The sequence below is a fragment of the Hibiscus syriacus genome, unplaced genomic scaffold (genome assembly GCF_006381635.1).
Source record: "Hibiscus syriacus cultivar Baekdansim isolate YM2019G1 unplaced genomic scaffold, ASM638163v2 tig00113725_pilon, whole genome shotgun sequence".
Lineage (NCBI taxonomy): Eukaryota > Viridiplantae > Streptophyta > Magnoliopsida > Malvales > Malvaceae > Hibiscus > Hibiscus syriacus.
In genome coordinates this window covers 17,292,457-17,310,418 of record NW_024063471.1, presented here as the reverse complement: position 1 = coordinate 17,310,418, position 17,962 = coordinate 17,292,457, and positions in this window count along the sequence as shown.

Sequence of the window (17,962 nt, the reverse complement as noted above, 5' to 3'; positions counted from 1 at the left end):
ATCACCATATTGTCAAGGCTTGGTCTCGCCCTGGGATTGGTGAATGTAAACTCAAATTCCACATCACTCAATCTAAAATAAATATATTTATAAAAAATTATTAATTTTATTCGATAAAACGTAAAGATTTAAATGAAAAAAATAATATAGAAATAGATATTATTATAATATCTCTAAATATATAAGACACCATCATATTGTCAGGGTCTGGTCTCCCCCTCCTTTAGGATTGGTGAAGGTAAACTTTGATGGTTCTTTCAACCGAGATTCAGACGGGTGGTGTTGGTTGTGTTCTTCAAAATTCTGCAGGTCAGTTCTTGGCGGCTTGCTCATGGTGTATTCTCTATGCCGTGGATGATTTTCATGTTGAATCTTTGACCTGTCTCGAAGGATTGCAGCTAGCTGTGTCTCTGGGTTATCGAAATTTTGTTTTTTCATATATTCTATAATGATTTAAGAGTGCGTGATTAAAATTTGGTCCAAAAAAAATTAAAACAAAGGAAAGATTGAAGAAATATGGCTTAATTAAATTATAAAACAATTAAAATGATTTTTTTTTTGAATTGGTTAATCCGAAATCGGAAATCGGAAATCGAAATTAAAATTTTTGTTGACTCGAATAAATAAAATAAATTAACATTAAAAAATTAATTTTTCCGAGTCCAATCAAATTTTTACTTACCCTATTTAATGCTATAATAATTAATTTTTTTTATAAATTTAGAAAAACTACATTCCAGGCCACTCAATTATTAGTCAAGTTATAAGTGGGTCATATTTTTATTAAAAAAATACAATTTATTCATTTAATTAAAATATTAATATAAACATATCATTAGACCATTAAATATTAGATAAAATAATTTAATGGCACAATATAATAATAATTTTAGTTTTTAAAATTTATACATTATCTTACGTTATCTTAATTTAAAATGATTCAATTAATTTGACACTTCATATTTAAAAATTATATTATCTAAAAATATTTATTGTTCATAATTCATCATTGTCGTTAGGTATTCTCGTTAACAATAGAGCACTTCATTCGAAATTATTAATTAATCTAATACACAATTTTATACTGTAAAGGTATTTATAGTTAATCTTTTAATGTTGGATCTTTCATTAATATCTACATTAAGATTATATACTCATTGAAATCAATTTAATTTTTTTTTGAAAAACATTCAGATTTTAATTGTTGCTATCACGTTATATATATATATTTTTTAAAAAACGAAATAAAGTTTTCATATTATTAAACAGTTTTTTTTATTAATTTCACATTTTTACGGTTTCATTTTTTCTGTTATTTTTAAATAAACCAATCATTAAATTATTTTAATTATTAAAATTTTATTATTAAATAGATTTTTCAAATTTTCGTAAGCATGTATATTTTCGTTAAAAATTATATAGTTTTTTATAATAATTTAAATTTAATTTTTTATTTACAATTTGCTTATTGTTAAATAGTTTAAATTATTATTAAAACTATTATTTTTGTATATATGTTTAACACATGACATGTATATTATTTTTAATTAAAAAAATGCAAGAAGCAAGGACTGAAGGACATTTATATTTTCATTATATTAAATAATATATAATATTCTTTTTAATATATGATTAATTTATATAATTAATGTTAGTCAATGTAAATTTTATATTTTTTTCATTCTTATACTATATATTTTATAAATGTTTTTATGGGGTTGTAATTCCTTTAAATAATTTTAAAAATTATATATTTATTATTATAAAAATAAATAATATATAAATTCACTTTTATAATTATAATCCTATTGGATATATTAAATTATATAGTATGAACTACTAACTCTGAATATAACAATAATAAATATATTACTTAAAAGCATAAAGTTATAAATGATAATAATAAACAAAATATACATATATATACTTATTTTTTCTATTAAACCAACTTTAATACTTAAAAAAATTATTTTCATTCTTTATATTCTCGAGGTGTAATAAAAAGATTAGTTTTTAATATTTAATTGTTTTTTATCTTATCATTAATTTACCTTTTACTAAACTATCTATTCACTCACATAGTCTCATGTTTTGGTTTTGATCACTATTTTTTTAATTATATCTAACGGTTAATTTTTATGTTTTGGTCAATCATTGTTAGGTTTAATTGTTGACTTATCAAAATCAATATTGTGACAAAGTATAATAACAATTTTAGTCTTTAAAACTTACATATTATATAAAAATTGGTGATAATTTAAATTAATTCAATAAATCTTTAATATTTAAAAATCCTATCAATTTAGTCCCACACAAACCAAAATCAATACTCAAATATCATCTATCTTCCACACAACGTCAACACGTTATTCATAGTTCAATCCCCATCTGATTTTCTTCAACATAGAACATTTCACTTCATTTCCACCGAGGCATATCAACCACCCACACTCAAAACTCTTATCAATATTGAAATCAAAATCTATGTAACACTCTCAACCTACCTTGAAATTCGAATTTCGATCGAAGAAGACCTATTAAATCATCGAAGTAATCTTATAAAATACAAATAAAAAAACACTAATTACTCAAAAATTTAAAACAATTATACAAAACATAAAGTTATAAAAGTGAAGTTCCTTATTTGAAAAATCAAATACTAAATAAATCATTTACAATAGACTTGAATAAAATTCAAACCTTTACATGCCCATTCAAGCTCTCGTCACTATATTCTAGTATTCTCACTAAGACTCCTCTGATTATATCGTTGTCCCATCATGATTCACAAAAGCTATAACTCGCATATGTAAATAATTTCAAGGGTAAGCTAACAAAGCTCAATGGGTACACATCTACTCCACTATATTTCACGAGTTTTAGAAAAATAGGTATGCTAATTTCATAGACATTCATTAATTACTCCTTTAGTTTTAACATTATTAACATTGTTTATTATGCTTACTCAAGGTATATAATATAATATGTCTCAAGTCATCAATCTATCTTATTCATTTATAACATGTTCACATTCGATACTCCTAGATTCATTATGTGTCAGCTACAATAATTACCTATTTTAGAACCATATAATAATAAATATGAAAATAATTAGGATCTAATCATGTAAAATCATCAAAAATAGAAAACTAGATACGGAAGCTTACCTGAATTATAATTAATATGTTGAAAATATTTTCGTTTTTTTTGTTGTGATCTTCCAAGAAGATATGTTTTCTCTTCTTGTAAAAACTCTCTAACGGGGACAAGAGTGATACAAATTAACCTATTTCTTGGGGACCACTACCTCTTTATATAGATTGAATATCATGTCAATCTATCAAGTGTTTACAATTCCTCCCCTCATCAAATTATAAATACAACTTATGATACTTTAATACTTATGACACATGTAACATAATAGGTCACTTAATTTTATCTCACGCTTTATGATAACATTGTACATTATACATATTTTTCCAAAATTATGATTTTTAATCCAAAAATCTCCCACTATAGCAACATAAGTTTCCTAAACAAATGTACAACCTTATGAGCTCAAAATTTGCTATCATAAATTTATATTTTATAACAATCACTTCCATCAACAAAATTAATATAGGATCGAAGTCATCTTCATCGTATCAATCAAGACTAGACCCATCAATGGTCACATATACAAACACAATCAAATGACTTAGATAAATCATGGTGTGTAGCATAGAAACTACATGCGATGTGAATCAAACATGCTTATTTCCAACTGATCCTCTTTAAACATTAGTGAAATCAAATTTTATCAAAATCAGAATGTGGATAAACTAAAACAAACTTCATTATTGCATAAAATAACCTTAAAATAAATATTTTTAAAATAAAGTAACTAAAATTGTGTCTATAACAAACAAGTATTAAAATTACAAACTTCCTCTAAACCAGAATATCCTTAAATGATACTACACCAAAATGAGTAGTGTGGTCATGAAAGACTTAGGGTGATAATTTTTTGGTAAGCGTACACTCATCAGTTTGTAACAATATGCTTTATAAACATATAACCACTCTGAATTTTCTTTAACAATGAGAAACATATAAATGTCTATGTGCTTAGAGTTTAAGATCCTGGTTGTATATGGAATAAAGAACTACAAATTTATTATCATAAAATAACTTAAATGGTCTTTCTATCCAATCTATAATTAACAGTTCATGTGACAAAATTTTGTATCCATATTTCAATAAGTCAGAGTCCCTAAAATTAATGATCTCTTACTTAGTAGACCTTTGATATGTGAGCATATAACATTTTATTTTTAAAAGATATCGTATGAATAATTTGGATGTTATTTAATAATTCATATCCAAATTGCTTAAAAATCTACTTAATATCCTAAAGTCATATGCTACGATTGAATGAGTACATACATTAAACTTCTCATTTAATTTTGAAGCATAAGGAATCTTTTATGCATTTTCTGAGTTTCAAAATCATTCGCACTGATCAAAATCAAATTTGTTTCTTTTGGAAATAAGGGTGTCATTTGTTTTGCTCTCACTAAAGTTACAATATATACAATCATCAACTAAATTCATCTCAAAATCAAACGAGATAATCACTTAGTGAAATTTTTTATACCATTAAAGAAAGTCATAGTTAAGCTCATTAATGAATTTCTTTAATTTGCATATAATTAGTTTTATATCATCAAACATATTTTTCTAATTGCATCATATAAACTATCTGATCAATGTTAACATTGAGAAATACAACCTTGAAATTCAACTTATGTAACTCAATGTCAAATATGATCAACGAGTATCATGATTATCCTAAAATGGTTTTTCAACAAAATTAGAGAGAGTCCATAAAAATAATGCATTCTTTATGAGTATATCCTTCAGATACAAGACATGTCTTACATCTATCAACATCACCATTCGCATCCATCTTGATTTTAAATATCCATTTGTAACCAATCAACTTTGCACGTTCATATAATGAGACAAGTTCTCAAATTTTATTATATTATATAGAACTTATGCTCTTCTTACATGGCATCAATCCACTTTTGAGAGTTGAAACTTTTGAAGAAATACAACATAATCAGCTAAATAGTATTTATCTCATCTCGTAGGTCTTCTTAATGACACTTGTTCTTTGAGATTGTTGAGTTTGTTCTTGCGAAATAATTATCTCATCTTATATGTGGATGTAATACCCTAAATCCTGGGTTAGTAGTTTCATATTAACATGAGTGAGTTCAAAGTAAGCCATTAGCCTTGTAAAAAAGCTTAGCCCAAAGGGGCGTTGGTTTGGGCTTGTTTATGCCCAATGGATGTTAAAAAAGATATTTTTAAGTTGTAACCAAAGTTAGGATGACCAAGGAGATAATTATACCATTTTACTTTTGAAAGGCTGAACTCCATTAAATGGGAATGAGGTCACATGTGGCATTTCTCTCTTTTTGTCAACTATCTTTTGTCTCTTTTTCTCCTTCCTACAAGCTTGCATTCTTCCTCAAGTGGTGTGGAGAAAGGTGATAACTTAATGAACTAGCAAGTTTAGTCTAAGATTCTAAAGGTAAGAATCATAGCCCTTTCATCCCAAGTTTCAATTCAAGCTCTCAATGTAATCTCACTATCTCCTCAAATTATAGTTTACTCAATCTCTTAAGGGTGAAATCTATGTGAACTGACATAAAATGAGCATATTTGATTAACCTATCGACCACTACCCAAATTATGTCGTACTTTCTTCGCTTCATTTGTAACCCAGTCATAAAGTATATGGCACTCTATCCTACTTCCATCAGGGAATCTGGATAGACTGAAGTAATCCTAATGGAACCTGATGTTCCACTTTGACTTATTGATAAGCCAAACACCTAGACACGAACTAAGTTATTTCCTTTTTCATACCTGACCACCAATACAACTGACGAAGGTCTTGATACATCTTGTTTCCTCCTGAATTGATCAAAAATGGACTACAATATACCTAACTAATGAACTTGGTTCGCAACTATTTGCTTGATGAGACAAACAAATATGTATGGAAATATACTACATCGTCATCCTTTATCCCAAACTTAGGCACCTCACCACGACAAGTTTGTTCAACCTTAGCTATAAACGGGTATTAGTCTTCTGGAGTTCCCTCACCTTCTCAACCAACTCAGGTTCAACTTGTAATTCGGCTACTAATCCATCATCGGTGGTCAGACTCAAACGTGTAAGCAAGCCTCAAAGTTTAGGAACTATCTTTCAACTCAAGGCATCTACCACTACATTCGCTTTATTTGGGTGGTAATCGATTACACAATCATAATCCTTAAATAACTCCACCCAACGTCGCTGCACCAAATTTAACTATTTTTGCATAACCAAATACTTTAAACTATTACGGTCAGTGAAGATGTAGCACTTCTCTCCGAAGAGGTAGTGCCTCCAAATATTCAGAGCAAATACCACAACAGCTATTCCCAAATCTTGAGTGGGGTAGTTGCGATCATACGATTTAAGTTGTCCTTACAGATATGCAACTACTCTACTCTCGTGCATCCACACACAACCTAAACCGTTCAGTGAAGCATCAATAACAATAGTATATTCCTTACCCAACTCTGGATGAGTCAACACTGTGATTGTGTCAAAATCTCATTTAGTCTCTCGAAACTTTATTGATGATTATCATCCCATACAAACGGTAATCATTTTTTGTAGTTACTTAGTCATTAGAGCATAAATCATAGAAAACCCTTTTACGAAATAACGATAGTATTTGGCAAGTCCTAGAAAACTGCACACCTTAGACACATTCTGCGATGGCTCCCACTCAACCACAACTTAAATCTTTAAAAGATCAACTATGATACTCTCCACTGACACCACATAGCCCAAAAATGAAACATTAGACAACCATAACTCGCACTTATAAAACTTGGCGAATAACTAAAACTCCATAAAGGTTTGAAACACAATACAAAGGTGACAGTCATACTCCTCCACCGAATGCGAGTGCACCAGGATGTCATTGATAAACACCACTAAATATTATTCTAGATACTGATAGAATATTCTATTAATTAGATCCATGAATGCATCTAGGGAATTGGTGAAGCCAAAAGGCATCACTAGGAACTCATAGTGACCATATCGGGTCCTAAAAGTTACTTTTACAGTGTCAACCTCTTCAACCTTCAACTAGTAGTACCTCAACCTCAAGTCGATCTTGGAGAACACTCTAGCTTTTTTAAGATGGTCAAATAAATCGTCAATCCTTAAAAGTGGATAATGGTTATTCAAAGTTAACTTATTCAATTAACAATAGTCGATACACAACCTCATTGATCCATCTTTTTTCTTTACAAACAACATTGACACTCTTCATGGTGAGATTCTTGGTCAGATGAATCCTCTCTTTAGAAGTTATTGAATTTGGGCCTATAGTTCCTTAAACTTTTTTTATGCCATGCGGTAGAGAGTGATGGACACTGGAGCTGAACCTGACATGAGTTCAACGCCAAAATCTAGTTCTCTATCGGGTGGTAAGCCCAACAACTCATGCGGAAAAATATTGGAAAAGTCTCTCACTGTGCGAATCTCCTTAAGCTTTAGACTTAGAATATGAGTGACCACTACATGAGCTAAGAATGCCTCATAACCCACGCTCAATAACTTACAAGCCTCTAAGGTTCAAATAATTCTCGAGGTACAATTGAGCTCCTTGCTTCCCATCACGAATTTGATTCCATCAGACTTATAAAACTTGAGTTGACTAGCCTTAAACCTTATACTCACATCATGATGAGATAGTTAATCCATTCCTAGGATCACATCAAACTCCTAAAATAGTAGCTCTATAAGATCGGCTGGGAAGACTTACCCTTGGATTTCTATCGGGCATTACGGTGAACCTTGTCCACTAACACATCTAATCCTAGATGACTTGAAACTCCAACCTTGAATTCTAAGTCATCGACTGGGATATCTATCTCTCGAATAATTTCATGACAAATATAGAAGTAGGTTGACCCTATATCTACTAAGGTAGTAACAGGCATACAAAAAATTATAAAGACACTTGAGATGACATGAGCAACCTCATAGTCTTCTTGAGCTCTGACTGTGTACTGGAATGAGGTAATCCTAGCCTCAGAACCATATATAGATCTGGTGGTACCTCTATTATGATGTCCGAACGTCGAACTACCTCTTCTAGAAAAGGACCCCCGAACCCTCTGAGTTGACTGAACCACTATCTAGATAACTGACGGTGCTACACTTCTTAACTCGGGGCAATCTCTAATAAGGTGTTCAAGAGATCCACACCTATAACATGGTATAAAAACTCTATGGCACTCCATGAGTGCCTTTTGCCATAATTTCTGCATGTTGGGGGCTGCATGCTTCTAGTTGAGCCTCCTATTCTCTCCACACATGCTAAAAGTAGTGGCCTCTTATGGCCCTCTAATCCCTGTCTACGAATTAGACCTTGTCTCAACCTATATGACTGAGAAGGTGAAGGTCTCCATGACCCTCGGGAGTCTTAGACCCTCTTGGCTAATGTTTAGAATGATATAGTAGTGTCTAAGGCTCCACGACACTGTCCCATTGTGTCATTCGACAATCGGGCTCTCATACTATGGACTCGCTCAATCACATTTGTTAGGCAGATCAGCTAGGAAAAGACTTTAGGTGGGTCAGATACTAAGTGGGAGAAAATGTCTAGGTGGAGGCGCTCTTTTAACCTCAAACAACGGTGCTCCTTAGTCACCACTGGCTTTGGCGTATTACAACCCAAGTGTAAGAACTCATTTTTATACTCATACATAGAGCGATCACCTTGGGTAAAATGTAGAAATCGATCCTTCAAATCATCTGTGTGGGCCTCACTGATGTAGTTATGCCTGAAATCTAACAAAAATAGCTCCCAAGTTGGTCGCTCTAACTCTAATGCCAACTCCACGATCTCTCAACAGTCTATCACATCATCCTCTAGTAGGGGGTGATACACTCTAACTTACCCTCAAAGGTAAGATAAAGCTATCGCATGGTACAAAGGGTCTCGTAAAGCTATTGCTCATTGGCTACATGATCGTCATCTCCCAAACTCAAGAAGTCAGTGGTCTTATAGCGAAAAAGTCTCTCAATGGGGGACTCCTAAAAGGTTGTTGTTAACTTCCTAAAAATGCTACTTTTAAGGCCTTTTTCACTTAAGTTATTGTTTGTTTAAAAGCCCATTTTAGTCATTTTAGGATCATATAGTTGTATATAGTTGCATTTGTGGTGGTAGTACTATTTTATTTATTAATGGTGTTGTTTGAGGGAAATGTACTGTTTGAGGGAAAGGTGCAGTTTGTCTATGGTGTGTAGGGAATAGCAAACAAAAGGATTCTTTGGGAAGTAATGTCGCGGAATCACACGTTGTTGAAGCAGATTGAAATGCCTTGGTATTTCTAGCGCAAAAAATGACAAAAAGATACAGCTGTAAGAGGACAACTGGCGCTGCACGTGAAATGATTGATGTAACCGCCTCCCAGAGGACCACTAACACCTGGAGGATATGGTTCATGCTTATGGTGTGATTCTAAGTGTATGAGGGGTATTTTTCACTCAACAACCTCATCATTACCCTTAGATATTTTTTATTATATATGACACCTCATGGGAGACACACACAAGGAGATGAGGCACACGCATAGAGCAGAAAAATCATATTTTTATTCTTTTTTCCCTTATTATTCCTTGGGTTTTCCACCATTGATAAACCTTCAAGGAGTGGCAAGCTAGGTGGCGATAGGAGCTAGCGAGCTAAGGTGGTTCGTGGGAGCCGAGGAGACCTCTGGTGGCGTGCGTCGAAGGCTTTTTCTCACTTCCCTTTGCTGCTATTTTATTTATTTTATTTTTGGGTTGTTGGAACGAATATTTTATGGATTTTTCTATGGATATTTTAAACCCCACCATGAACTAACTTATTTGGTGGTGGTTGGTTTAATGGATGTTTAAACTTTATTTTAATGGTATATTTAAGTTTATTTTGGTTCTTTATTTGCTTTGCTTAGGAATGCTTCACCATCTAGGCTTGTAAGAGGTATGAGAGTGTCCATTTCTTAGATGAAGGTTAGGTGTTCGAGAGAAACCTAAGCTAAAAATACTTGTAAGTATTCGAGAGACACGCAAGACAAGATCCTCATAAGCAATGGGCTATAGTATTTTCAAGGGGCTTTGAACTGACCTAAGAATACTATAACCTAATTCCTTAGATCTCAGGAGAGACTAGGATAGGATTTCAACGACTAAAAAGGGTGTCTTTATCAATAGGGTAGGCTGGCCAACATCGTTTAGTGAGAGCAGATGCCTTGGCATCCTATTCTGTTAGGTTCCTTTGAGAACACTTTAGGAAAGCCCTGTCGAGCAAGTAAAGATTAGATAGCTTAAATCTACCTGAGAGATACGTTTAACATCCTTGAATCAATCCCTACCATTCATTCCATTAGAAGCTTGTCACGTGAGGATTATCTTCTTATCATTTTATTAGTTATTTATTTACTATTTTTACCATTTCTTATTGCCTCGACATTACACCATTTTCAACACTAAACATCTATTCTTGCCACTGCATTTCCATTCACTACACCATCAAACCATCACTCCATATCCACATTCATACATTTTCATTTGCCGTGAAATTTGCATATATTAAGACTAACTATACATAGATAGATTAGTGTTTTGCTTTGGTTAGACTTTTGTAATTTCACCCAATCCATGTGGAGATGATACTCACTCATCACTGTATTACTTGAGGGATTGTGTGTACTTGAACATTATTTGCGTATAATTTTATAGTACTCACAACACACAACAAGTTTTTGGCGCCGGTGTTGGGGAATTGGCACCCTGAAGTTATGTAGTTTTGCCAGAGCATTTTATTTTTGCATTTTTATTTTTGTATAGTTTACTTTATATTTTTGTTTTATTATTTTTCATGTTTATTTAGTTTATTCCTAGAAGAAATTCTGAAGAGCCTTTGGAACCTATAGAACCTGAGATTGAAAGACTCTTTAGAAAAATGAGATGTGCTCAACGCGCTCGAGGAAATATTTATCAGATTGGAAACCAAGGCATTGGTTAGGATGATAGAAATCAGAATGCCGCGGTATTAGAAAATGATGAACATGTTGGTAGGCCTCGTGTTATTCATGATCACTTAAGTCCGATGCTAGATGATCTAAATCCTGGAATTGTGGCACTCGAAATTCAAGCTGCACATTTCGAGCTGAAACCAGTCATGTTCAACATATTGAATTCTATTGGGCAGTTTGGGGGTATGCCAAATGAAGATGCCAAGCAACACATTCAAAATTTCTGGAATTCTATGATTCTTTTCACCAAGAAGGAGTGCATGTGGATGTTCTGAAATTAAAGCTATTTTCGTATTCATTGCGTGATCGAGCAAGGGCTTGGTTGAGTGGTGTATCTTCTGGTTTGATGGAATCGTGGGCTGATCTTTGCAAGAGTTTCTTATTGAGGTACAACCTAACAAACATGAATACGCAACTAAGGAATAATATAGAATCTTTTCGCCAGGGCGATGATGAATCCATGTATGTGTGTTGGGATCGTTACAAGAGTTTCTTCAAAAGTGTTCAAATCATGGTTTTCACGACTGGACTCAAGTAGTCATATTCTATAATGGAGTCAATGCACCCATGAGGATGTTATTGGATGCCTCGGTAAATGGGACATTTCTGGATAAATCACCTACTAAGGCGTTTGCTATCTTGGACATAATTGCTAACAACGATGATCAGTTTCCTTCATCAAGACTTGGGAGTAGGAGGAGGGCACCTGGAGCATTCGAGTTAGATACTAAGGATTCTGTGTCCGCTTAACTATCACCAATATGCTAAAAAATTTACAACGATCTACCAAGGTGAAGGAAGTGAAAGAAACTAGCTTGGCATGTCTGTTATGCCAAGACAATCATCACGAGAGCGAATTCCCGACCAACCATGAGTCCATCAACTTTGTAGGCAATTACAATCGAGGCAACAACAATCCTTACTCTAACACTTATAATGCTGGATGACGTCAGCATCCCAATTTCTCATGGGGAAATCAAGGAGCCTACAATACTAGTCAACCTACTCGACAACAGAATCACAATGAGCCTCAAGGTTACCAAAATGGTACACCATGGCATAATGCTAACAAAGGAGCTTCAACTTCAGCAAGCATGAGTTTCTTGGAAGCTACAATTCAAGAATTCATATATACTACAAAGACAATGTTGTAAGACCATTCTACTTCAATTAAGAATCAAGGAGCTTTACTTCATAGTCAAGGCACCTTAATTCAAAGCCATAGCTCGTCTCTGAGAGCTTTGGAAGGGCAAGTTGGTCAGATTGTAACAGCATTACAAGAGAGTTAGCAAGGACATTTTCCAAGTGATATTGAAGTCACTAAAGGGCATGGAAAAGAGCATTGCAATGTGTTAACTCTTAGGACATGAAGATTCTACTCCCACTACTGAAAGTGGTAAAGCTGAGTTGCACGATGATAGCATTACTGAGAATGACAAAGAGGAGGATTATGTTAAGGCACCAGATTCTGATGCCAAGGCAAAAGCAAATTCTATTCCTGCAGTTAAGGAAGATAGACCTCCACTACCCTTCCCGCAAAGATTGAAGAAGCATAGTGATGAAGTTCAGTTCAAGAAGTTCGTGGACATTCTTGATCAGCTCCATATCAATGTACCTCTCTTGGAAGCTATTGAATAGATGCCGATGTATGCCAAATTTCTGAAGGAAATCTATACTAAGAAGAGAAAAGTAGAGACTGTTGCCACAACAACAGAGTTTTGTTCTTCATTGAGTAAGTTGCCGCCAAAGCAAAATGATCCGGGCAGCTTCATTATTCCTTATTCGATTGGAGCTAATTTCGTTGGAAATGCACTACGTTGGTTCAAGTGTCAACTTAATGCCGAAATCAATATTCTTGAAACTTGGCATAGGAGATGCAAGACTCGCCTCATTTATTTTACAACTTGTCGACAGATCCCATGTGAACCCTGAAGAGAGAGTCGAGGATGTTATAATACGGGTGGATAAGTTTGTGTTTCCAGTCCACTTCTTAATTCTGGACTGCGAAGTTGATGCCAAGGAACCAATTATTCTGGGAAGACCTTTCATAGCCACTAGACATATACTGATAGACTGTGATAAAGGTGAACTCACTATGAGAGTGGATGATCAGTGTGTGACTGTCAATGTGTTTTGAATGCTCAAATATGTCGATGACACTGAAGAATGCCAAGGTATTTCTGAATTGAACTAAGTGATTGAAGAAGAGACTGAAGAGATTTGCCAAAACAATTTCATTCAGCTAGCAGAAAATGATTATTGGGTGGATGATGAAAGCTTAGTGGAGTCCAACAACTTTTCAAATTTGGAGGAGCAATCTATCTTAGTACAAGCTAGATCAGGTATGAATTTTGAACCTCTGAATTTTGATGAATTTATTCCTCATAAGCCTTTATTATTGCATGAACCTACTTTAGAGCTTAAGACTTTTCCAGGGCATTTGAAATATGCTTACTTAGGTAGCGATGAAACTTTACCAGTGATTATTTCCGCTAACCTTACTGCTAATCAAGAGAAAAGTTAGTTAAGTGTTTTGATGCAACATAAGAAAGCAATTGGTTGGACGATGGCCGACTTGAAAGGCATTAGTCCTACGATATGCATGCACAATATTATGCTTGAAGATTGCCACGACAATTCAATCGAACCACAATGAAGACTCAACCCCGTTATAAAGAAAGTGGTGATGAAAGAAATTCTGAAATGGCTTGATGCTGGAGTGATTTACCCTATTTCGAATAGCTCATGGGTAAGCCCTATTCAATGTGTTCTGAAGAAAAGAGGCACAACTGTGGTTACTAATGAGGATAATGAGCTATTACCCACTATCACTGTTACCGGATGGAGGATATGCATGGACTATCAAAAACTTAACAAAGCTAAAAAGAATGATCATTTTCCTCTACCTTTCATCGACCAAATGTTGGATCGATTGGCCGACAAAGCATTCTATTGCTTTTTAGATGGATACTCGGGGTACAATCAAATTTCCATTGCCCTAGAGGACCAAGAAAAGACCACATTTACATGTCCCTATGGCACTTTTGCCTTTAGGAGGATGCCTTTTGGACTTTATAATGCCCCGACAACATTTCAGCGCTGTATGCAAGCCATATTTTCAAACATGGTTGAGGATTTTTTGGAGATTTTTATGGATGAATTTTCTATTTGTGGGGATGATTTTAAACGATGCCGAGTTCTCAAAAGATGCGAAGAGGCTGAGTTAATCTTAAATTGGGAAAAATGTCACTTCATGGTGACTGAAGGCATTGTATTAGGCCACAAGATATCTCACAAGGGTATTGAGGTGGATAAGGCAAAGATTGAAGTTATTGAAAAGTTTCCACCACCAACTTCGGTCAAGGGTATAAGAAGTTTTCTTGGACATGTTGGATTCTATAGAAGGTTTATTAAATACTTCTCTAAGATTTCTAAGCCCTTGTGAACATTGCTTCAACAAAACCAACCCTTTATGTTTGACGAGTTATGCCTCAGCGCATTTACTGAGCTGAAATGACAACTGATCTTGGCACCCATTGTAGTTCCTCCCGATTGGACATCACTATTTGAGTTGATGTGTGATGCAAACAATTATGCCGTAGGAGCTATTTTGGGGCAACGCTGAGGTAAAATTTTTCATGTTATTTATTACTCTAGCCGCACTTTAAATGAAGCACAATTGAACTACACAACCACTGAGAAAGAATTACTTGCCGTGGTATTTACTTTTGATAAATTTAGACCTTACCTAATAGGCACTAAAGTCATTGTTCATACTGGTTATTTGACTATAAAATACTTAGTGAACAAAAAGGATGCCAAGCCTAGACTTATTAGGTGGATCTTACTTTTGCAAGAATTTGACTTAGAGGTGGTAGATAGAATAGGGACTGAAAATCAAGTTGCTGATCACTTATCTAGGCTAGAGAACAATTCTGAATGCCATGACACTGTAGATATTCAAGAGGAATTTTCTGATAAGAAAATTTTATATGCCACGGTAATCCCGTGGTACGCTGACCTTGTTAATTTTCTTGTTAGTGGAAGTTTTCCTTTTGATTTAGACAGTCAGGCTAAAAAAATTCAAGTATGATACAAGGCACTAGTTTTGGGATGAGCCATGTTTATTCAAGCATTGTACCGATCAGCTCATTAGACGATTTGTACCCAAAGAAGAACAGCGTAACATTTTGTACCATTGTCATTCAGCCCCATATAAAGGTCATTTTGGTGGAGCAAGGACTACTGCTAAGGTCTTACAATCATGCTTTTACTGGCCAACTTTGTTTCGAGATGCCCAAGCATTTTATAAAGCTTGTGATCGATGCCAGCGGACTGAAAACATATCTAGACGTCATGAAATGCCACTGCAAAATATTTTAGAGATAGAATTGTTTGATGTGTGGGGCATCGATTTCATGGGACCATTCCTATATTCTGAAGGAAAATTATACATCTTACTTGTTGTGGATTATGTGTCAAAGTGGGTAGAGGCAATAGCAACATCAAGGAATGACTCTAAGACCGTGCTCAAGTTTCTGCACTAGTATATTTTCACTCGGTTTGGAGTACCTTGTGCTATCATAAGTGATGAGGGAACCCACTTTGATAACAAGTTGATTGCCAAGGTATTGAAGAGATATGGAGTTAGACATAAGATTGCCACGGAATATCATCCGTAGATAAATGGTCAAGCAGAAATATCCAATCGATAGATCAATAAGATTTTAAAGAAAGTGGTGAACCAAGGCGTAAGGATTGGTCGCCAATATTGGATGAAGCACTTTTGGCGTATAGAATAGCATTCAAGACTCCTTTGGGGATGTCACCCTTCAAGATAGTATATGGGAAAGCTTGTCACCTCCCGGTTGAACTTGAACATAAAGCTTATTGGGCCATCAAGCAATTGAATTTTAATGCTCAACTAGCTAGGGAGAAGAGATTACTAGAGCTTAATAAAATGGAAGAATTTAGAGCACAAGCATATGAGAATGCTCGGATATACAAGGAGAATACCAAGAAGTGGCATGACTAGAAACTGATGCCACGACATTTTCATGTGGGCAATAAGTCTTTCTTTACAACTCCAGACTCAAACTCTTTCCTGGGAAGCTCAAATCTCGATGGTCAGGACCATTTGAGGTGCATTATGTCTATCCCCATGGAGTTGTTGACATCAAGAGAATAGACAATGAGACGATCTTCAAGGTAAATGGCTAGCGTCTGAAAGCCTACAATGGAGTTCCCCCACCGTACAACAAGGAACTGTTACGTCTGCATGATGGTGAAGCGTGCTCAGAGGAGAACCAAAATTCGATGCCACGACATGAATTTGTATGTGTGCATAAATAAAATTTAAAATTTAAGCTTTTATTTATTCTTATTTTATTTTATTTTGTAATTAATTTTTGATCTGATTTGTAGGGACCACAGTGCTGCAAACCGTGCAAGGAGCGGTTACCCATATGGAGGAAAGGACAGAGAATTAAATGGATAAGATATTATTATATTTTGTTTATTTTTAATTTCTTTCAATTCTTACATTTACTTTTCTCTCTCCACAGTTTTGTCCTATCATCATCATTACCTTTTGGTAGTTTTTCCTTCCCCATACACACATAACCCCCACCCACTAATTCCTCTCTTAACCGTCTTATCACCCCTTTTCCCTCTCAATTTTTTAACTTTTTCTTTCTTCTTTCATCCTTAATTTTTTTCTCTTTTACTTTTACTTTTCTATCTCATTTCTTCATCTCATTCCTTTTTATTTTCTCTATAGCCAAAACTCCTCCAAGGTTTTTAAAGTTTTCAAAAGCTTTGTCATTTTTCGTTTTTCTTGCTTCAACAACACTGAAAATGGTGAGTTCAAGACCGGCTCCAACCGACGCTTCCGCTTGGCAATAGTTTAAGGATGATGAGGCCAAGGCTCGGTTCTAAAACTTTAAGAACCGCAAACTCTTCTTTGATTTGGGTTTCATTTTACCGAGGAGACCGATTGTGGCTTTAGACCTGACGTAATGGACATCGTGACACCGCTCAAGTGGAAGAAGTTCACACGCCATCCGGGTTCAGTGAATGCCTCGTTGGTTAAGGAGTTTTATGCATATATTTCCAAGCCCAACCAACACTCCATTTTCGTCTGAGATAAGCAGATCCGTTTTACACCCACTGCGATTAATTGGTATTATCATTTTTAGGATGTGGTAGACCGACATGGCCAGTTCGAAACAGAGGCTGATAGCACCACATACGACGACATTCTTGAGGACTTATGCTTTGCAAACACCGAGTGGAATGGGCGCTAAACGAGTCGATACTCGTTCAACCGTGAGCGTCTTCAGCCGCGCGCCAAGTTATGGAATCACTTCCTTAAGCATAAACTTATGCTTACTTCCTACAATACGATGATATCAATTTCTCGCTTAATTCTTTTACATTCGATAATGGTATCCCGTCCTTTTGATGTTGGTCGTATTATTGTTCAGCAAGTTAATGACTGTTTGGGTAAAAAGGCAAGTGCTTTGGTGTTTCCTAACTTAATTACTGCTTTGTGTCGTAAGAAAAAAGTCGAGGAAAATGCTTTTGATGAGATTTTACTTGGATTATTGGGCATTACTAGGGCCAGACTTCCACTGCTATTGGGAATTGAAAATCCCAAGTCTAAAGACATTGTTCATGAGCAATCTGCATGTACTACACAATCAAATGTCGAGGCAAGATTGTTTGCTCTAGAGGAAGTTGTGATGCAGAGTCAGACTCACCTGCATGCTTTACACGGCGACATCTGTAATTTCTTTGGGTATGTGAAGCATAGA